The sequence below is a fragment of the Dendroctonus ponderosae genome, unplaced genomic scaffold, assembly GCF_020466585.1.
Source record: "Dendroctonus ponderosae isolate FM_Combo_2020 unplaced genomic scaffold, Dpon_F_20191213v2 Dpon_F_20191213_3, whole genome shotgun sequence".
Lineage (NCBI taxonomy): Eukaryota > Metazoa > Arthropoda > Insecta > Coleoptera > Curculionidae > Dendroctonus > Dendroctonus ponderosae.
The window spans coordinates 14,387,864-14,394,578 of NW_026018508.1; the positions used below are offsets into that span (position 1 = coordinate 14,387,864).

Here is a 6,715-nt window from a genome sequence, read left to right on the forward strand (position 1 = left end):
TCTTCTGTTATCTATGAAATTAGAAAAATAATCGTCGTTCTGTGCAAGGGTGGCGCAAGATTATTGCAAAATTTCGTGTTTTCCGTCCCGTTTTGCCTGTTTCTCGGAAGCAAAATGAGCAAGAACGCTCGTTTTTACATCATTCCAGAGATCACTAAATGGCCTTTATTCGAAGTTTCTCAAGAACCATGCGAGCCACAGAATTCGGTTTGGCATCGTTGGATAGAGAATTGAAAAGTCGATTCAGTCGTAACAACGTTAGTGAGGAAATTCGAGTAGTTTTGACCCAGAAAACAGAAATTTGAATATCAGACACTTAGGTGCAAGATTATGCCAAAATTTCATGTTTTCCGTCCCATTTTTGCTCATTTCTCGGGGGCAAAATGAGCAAGAACGCTCATTTGTACATCATTCTAGACAGAAATAAATGGCCTTTTCAGAGAGTGAACCATGGATGGGGAAATGTTGGCAGTTTTCTCAAAAAATGCTTGAATTCAAGAAGTTTTAGGTTTGCGTGGTTTTTTTTTTTGAGTTGCTAAATCCACTTGAACATGACGCTGCCTTTTTCGAAGTTTCTCAAGAACCATTCGAGACACAAAATTCGTTTTGGCATCGTTGGACAGAGAATTGAATGGGGAGGGGGGTCATAACCCCCATGACCCCCCCTGGATCCGCCCTTGCATTTGTCAATGTAGTTTTGGAGGCATGGGAGTAAATATTGTAAAGAAGGGGTAATTCTAGCAGTAAGTCCTCCTTCAGGGGAGAAAGGAAAGAAGAAATAGAAAAAAAGGGGTAAATAACAGATCAATGTCATCACAAACAGCACTTTTAATGAATTTACGTGGGAACGTGGGCCTGTGAAGGGAAAAATGAACACTTGATTACCCCGGTATATCAAAGTCCTGATGTAGCGTTCTCCATTTTCCTTATCCCCTACGGCGCACTACAGTAGTTGCGCTACTGAACTTTTGATTGAACCTCCTCGCGCCGCACAAGCGATCATTCTAGAAGCGCATTGGCTGGCCGCAGTTCCAATCGTATGTCGCCTTGGCGTCTTTGAAAGGGTCTTGTTACAGGGCAAAGACACCAGCCGCTCCACGGGATCTCAGTCATCGAACTTTCTTAACACACAAAGCGGTTTTCTAACGGTTCTTTTACGGACAAATAATCACTTTTTTCGAATCGGACTGTTGTGCATGACGTAGTGCGGAGTGAGAACTTCGTAAAGTCGCCAAAAACACTTTGGGTGAGTTTCTGTTTTAAGAATTGCAGGCGTTTTCAACCTTCAAATCGGGTTTGGCGGCCATCAGCCGAGAGGACGCGGACGTGTCGGGCGAGTCCATTTGATTCGCGCAGGGTGCGGCCGCTATGTTTCCACCTCCATATCGTCGCTTAGACTGTGCCTAGTCCTTTGCTCTGGTTTCGCATGGGTCTCATTCTAAACCCACTCGGCGGCGTTCGGAAATTTTGATTGACGGAATTTGCAAACGAATGGGATTTTGCTATTTTCTAGTCAGGTGCTGAACATTGTCATGTGGGCTGAGCTTGTAAATCAAGGACATTAAGGGGAAGTCTATTTTTAATTATACAGGGTGGTGYAAGATTACGGCTAACCGGAGTGTAATTTTCAAATAAATGCTTAAAATCTCAGAAAAAGTGCTGAAAGAAAACCGACAGTTGAAGCATACAGAAGTTTACTGCCACTGTTGCATTTAAGAAATGACTAACAATTAATAGAACAGCAACAAATGAAACTTTGCCTTTTTCTTGCCTTCATGACTTGACATGAGCTGATGTTGGTGTCTGTCAACTTCAGCTTTAACATGGCCCGATAGCAGAAAGTCAATTGGCATCATGTCAGGTGATCGAAGTGGACAGGTTTTCTTGGATTCATCTAAGTAATTTCTAAGTTTTTTTTTAAAAAGGACCTTTCTACAATTTTTTGATGAAAATTCAAACCGGCAACGATGGTTTTTGTCATTATCAGGTAGTTACAGTCAGGGGCGGATCCAGCTTTAAAATCAGGGGGGGGGTTATGTAGAAAAAATACAGTCTTCTGTTATTTATGAAATTAGAAAAATGATMGTCGTTTTGTGCAAGAGTGGCGCAAGATTATTGYAAAATTTGATGTTTTCCGTTCCGTTTTGCATGTTTCTCGGAAGCAAAATGAGCAAGAACACTCGTTTTTAAATTRTTCCCGAGATAACTAAATGRCCTTTATTCGAAGTTTCTCAAGAACCATTCGAGCCACAGAATTCGTTTTCGYATCGTTGGATAGAGAATTGAAAAGTCGATTCAGTCGTAACAACGTTAGTGAGGAAATTCGGGTAGTTTTGACCCAGAAAGCGAAATTTGAATATCAAACACTTAGGTTCAAGATTAGGCCAAAATTTCATGTTTTTCGGCCCGTTTTTGCTCATATCTCGGAGGCAAAATGAGCAAGAACGCTCAGTTGTGCATCATTCTAGACAGAAATAAATGGCCTTTTTAGAAAGTGAACCATGGATGGGGAAATGTTGGCAGTTTTCTCGAAAAAGGCTTGAATGCAAGAAGTTTTAGATTTGCGTGGTTTTTTTTGTGCTTGCAAAATCCACTTGAACATGACGCTGCTTTTTTCAAAGTTTCTCAAAATTGTGCCAAATTGTGACTTGAAAGCTTATTTCACAAAATCTACCTCAATATCGGATATGCGGATATGCTATTAGTTATGGCTTTAGAACGTGGCATTGATCAAAAACCATTTTTGGCCAAAATAGTAAACAAATCAATTATACACATTAATTTTTCATTCACGTCTATAGGAAACACTATGACGTCAAATATTACTACCACACGGCAACACCGCACGGAGCCCTTTCTATAACTAGACGTTCGGCTTAAAAACACACATATTTCACACTCTTACTATAGATTTACGAAACTCTTAATGCAATAAAAATGATCGGCTCTGTGCTCATTATTCTTAAACACCTACATTCAATTTACTTATCTCTTTATATAAATATTCCTAACAGCAGTCGAGTCTGTGGTTGTTTAGCAATTTTTTCCAAATCATCTGACGGTTTGACAATGGAACAATCAGCCTTTATCACATGGGATCAATGACAGGTAGTTAACCTCGAATTTCTGTTTGTGCTCCCTTTCCTTTCGAGAACTGGGTCAGTGGGATTCGCCCTTGAAAGAGGGAAACCGTCCGTTCTACACAAGGTACAGGGTTGCCAACTGTCCATCTAACCCAAACCAGTTTCAATTGGCACTTTGCTAAAGCTCGAGTTTTTCGTTCAAATTGGGTGAAACTTCCTTTAATTATAGTTTTTTTCTGCGAAAATTTGTGGTGTCAATTTTTTATAATACAGTTTTTTTGCTATCAATGAAGAACATTTCTGTGTCTTCCAAGTTGGAAGCAGCAGTGTTTTCGTGCTTGAAAGGTGCCTTAATGAAACACATTTTGGGTAGTTTTGGCGTTCAAAGAATTTAGTGAAATGTGGCAACGTCGCTTCTAAGCGAGACAACCGGGGGTGTTGACCTACACCAGTTGATGTTAATCACTCTCCATGTAATTTTCGGAGAAGGAAAGAGGCCTTAATGGCTCGCCACACCATGTTAAATGTTGACGGCTTCGTAATACAGGGCCAGAAAAGGATCTCGGAAATAATAACTATTTTTATTTTTAGTTTTACATCAGTAGTAGCGCCTAAGGTTCAACACTGATGCACAAGATTTTTAAATGTATTTAATTTTTTGCTTTGTCTGGTGTTCACTGGTAGAGACCTGCATGTCTTCACACATCCGCGATAAGACCCTTTTTGCAGAAATGCATAGGAACACGTAGGTTCGCTCCGAGACAAGAATTGTTTCGAAGTTTTGCTCCAAAAAGGGTTAAATTTTCGAAAAATCGCGAGTGTTACCCACAGTTCCTTGTTTAGTTTTAAAACGTTGAATTATTAATGGCGAAGGAAGTTCCAGAAGTTAACGTAAGGAATGTGTATTTTTACAGACGCGTTGAAATTTGCACCCCATATGGAAGACACTCGTAACTGAAAATCCTGAAAGGTTCACTGAAAACGCACAAAAGTTTGATTTTTCCAAGCCTGTGAATRGCGGTCCAAAATGAACACTTAACAGCAGTCAAAATTGTTAATTTTTCGACCAACATTCACAAGTTACGGAAAAATCAAGGCCTTGCCCGATTTGAGTGAAATGTTGAGGATTTTTAGCTACAAGTGTCTTTTATAGGTTGTGCGAATTTCAAGTTGCTTCCTGCTTTTGGTTGCAAGTTACGAATTTTTAAAGGAAGACGTGCAGCTGAACAAAAACGTTCATTTTTCGACCAACATTCACAAATTACGGAAAAATCAAGGCCTTGCCCGGTTTRAGTGAAATGTTGAGAGTTTTTAGCTACAAGTGTCTTTTATAGGTTTCTGCGAACTTCAAGTTCCTCTCTGCTTTTGGTTGTAACTTACTAATTTTTAAAGGAAGACGTTTAGCTGAACAAAAACGTTCATTTTTCGACCATCATTCCAAATTACGGAAAAATCAGGGCTTTGTCCGATTTGGGTGAAATGTTGAGGGTTTTTAGCTACAAGTGTCTTTTATAGGTTGTGTGAATTTAAAGTTCCTTTGTGCTATTGGTTGGAACTTACGAATTTTTAAAGGAAGAGGTGCAGCTGAACAAAAACGTTCCTTTTTCGACCACCATTCACAAATTACGGAAAAATCAGGGCCTTGCCCAATTTGAGTGAAATGTTGGGAGTTTTTAGCTACAAGTCTCTTTTACGGGTTGTGCGAACTTAAAGTTCCTCTCTGCTTTTGGTTGTAACTTACTAATTTTTAAAGGAAGACGTTCAGCTGAACAAAAACGTTCATTTTTCGACCATCATTCACAAATTACGGAAAAATCAGGGCTTTGTCCGATTTGAGTGAAATGTTGGGAGTTTTTGGCTACAAGTCTCTTTTACGGGTTGTGCGAACTTCAAGTTCCTCTCTGCTTTTGGTTGTAACTTACTAATTTTTAAAGGAAGACGTTTAGCTGAACAAAAACGTTCATTTTTCGACCATCATTCACAAATTACGGAAAAATCAAGGCCTTGCGCGATTTGAGTGAAATGCGGAGAGTTTTTAGCTACAAGTGTCTTTTATAGGTTGTGCGAACTTCAAGTTCCTCTCTGCTTTTGGTTGGAAGTTACGAACTTGAACAAAATGACCAACAATTGAATTGATCTTATGCTTAAGGYTGTATTAAAGCTGCCAAATTTCACTGCGTAAGTTCCATCGAAGCTTGTATTACATCTGATTTCCACCWCATTAACAGCACGTCKCAAAAATTAATTTTTACACTGTAAAATGCAGCTACTTACCGATTAAAGAAACGCGCACTATCACTAAACTTTGTTATTTAATGACCGATTATCAATGTGCCACTGTACTGTTCTATTGACGGTAGTACGAAACCGTTTCACCATGTTTAATCAGAGATAAAGTAGAAGAAACAAGCGTTTCTACATGCTCGCTAAAACAAACGTACGTTCACTGAACTTAAATATTAAATATCAGCGCATAGCAATAATTTTCTTGATAACGTTTTATCTGCCTTATTTACATCTCTAAGCTGCTCGGGATATTTTCTTTTCAATGATAAAGAATTTTTATTTTTCGAATATATATTATATACTAATTTCGAAACGCTTTCAATTTAAAAATATTTTTTTCCCGAAACATACGAATTATGGAAATAAATGCGCGCTTTATTGAGGTAATTCAGTCTAATGCTTCTTTAGCAAGTACATAATTGATTTTTCATTAAGCAACCAGAAGGGAACAGATTTGGTTAGAATAAATTGAATTCTTCGGATCTCATAGCCATAACCGTTTGTTACATTCTGTAGGTACCTAAACAATAATTTAAAAAAATATTGCATTGCTGGTTACAATCCGATCTTGACTGACTGATGAATGAGGAACTTGAAAATTCTGCTTCAGTTCGTGATTTAAAGTTATATTAATTTATCTCTCATGAGTGTGCTTTTCTATTTTTTTCCAACTGATCAACATTGACAAACATTTCATTTTGAACATACAGCAATAAAAAACAAGACTACATTGCAACTGGAAAGACAATAAACAGATGCTGATGACCCGAATAGAAATCAAAATAATTTAAAAAGAAATCTGGTTAAAGATATCAAAGCTTTGAAAACGCGATTGCTAACTTCAGTACAATTATCAAAGAGCCACTAAAACTATATTTATCTATAAAGTGTGTTTTCCGGCTTAGATAGAGCAAACGCTCAGATATTCAAGCGCTGGGTATAATCAATCGTCTTCATCAAGGGGTGCTGTGCGTTTCCGCCCATCCGGTGGATCAATAAACACCCTCCGTCTGCCCTTGTTTGCAACAAACCCACGTAAACGACCCTGAGCTTGAACTGTTTTCTTTATTTGGCTCAGAGCAAGACTCAAAAGTAAAAACAAGCCATAGTCGGTCGGTATTAAGACTGCCAGTTTCTTTACTGGAATTTTGCTAAAATTTTAATTTAATGTTTTTAGACGAATGTATCTCATATATGTAGGTTTGACGCCAGTTATTTCTAAGATAGAGTTAAAAATGATAATGGTAATAACGGGAAAGTTAAATCAAATATCAGGATTCTATTTAGCATTGGGAACAGTTCATCTCTTTGTAGATCTTTTACATAAACCAATAGTTTTTGCAGCT

General features: G+C 38.2%; 1 protein-coding gene across 4 annotated transcripts in view; it reads right to left on the minus strand.

Moving 5' to 3' along the window:
• LOC109537527 (D-2-hydroxyglutarate dehydrogenase, mitochondrial) overlaps positions 1 to 6,715 on the minus strand; it is a 53,637-nt gene that overhangs the window by 11,933 nt on the left and 34,989 nt on the right. Inside the window, exon 1 of one of the 4 annotated variants that reach the window (XM_048665243.1) lies at positions 5,358 to 5,536. The exons of 2 other annotated variants lie outside the window; for them this stretch is intronic. The gene's annotated coding sequence lies outside the window, so the exon portion shown is untranslated. Of the gene's footprint in view, positions 1 to 885; positions 1,324 to 5,357; positions 5,537 to 6,715 lie in introns of those variants that run through there. One more of the 4 variants, XM_048665246.1, reaches the window with a different exon arrangement.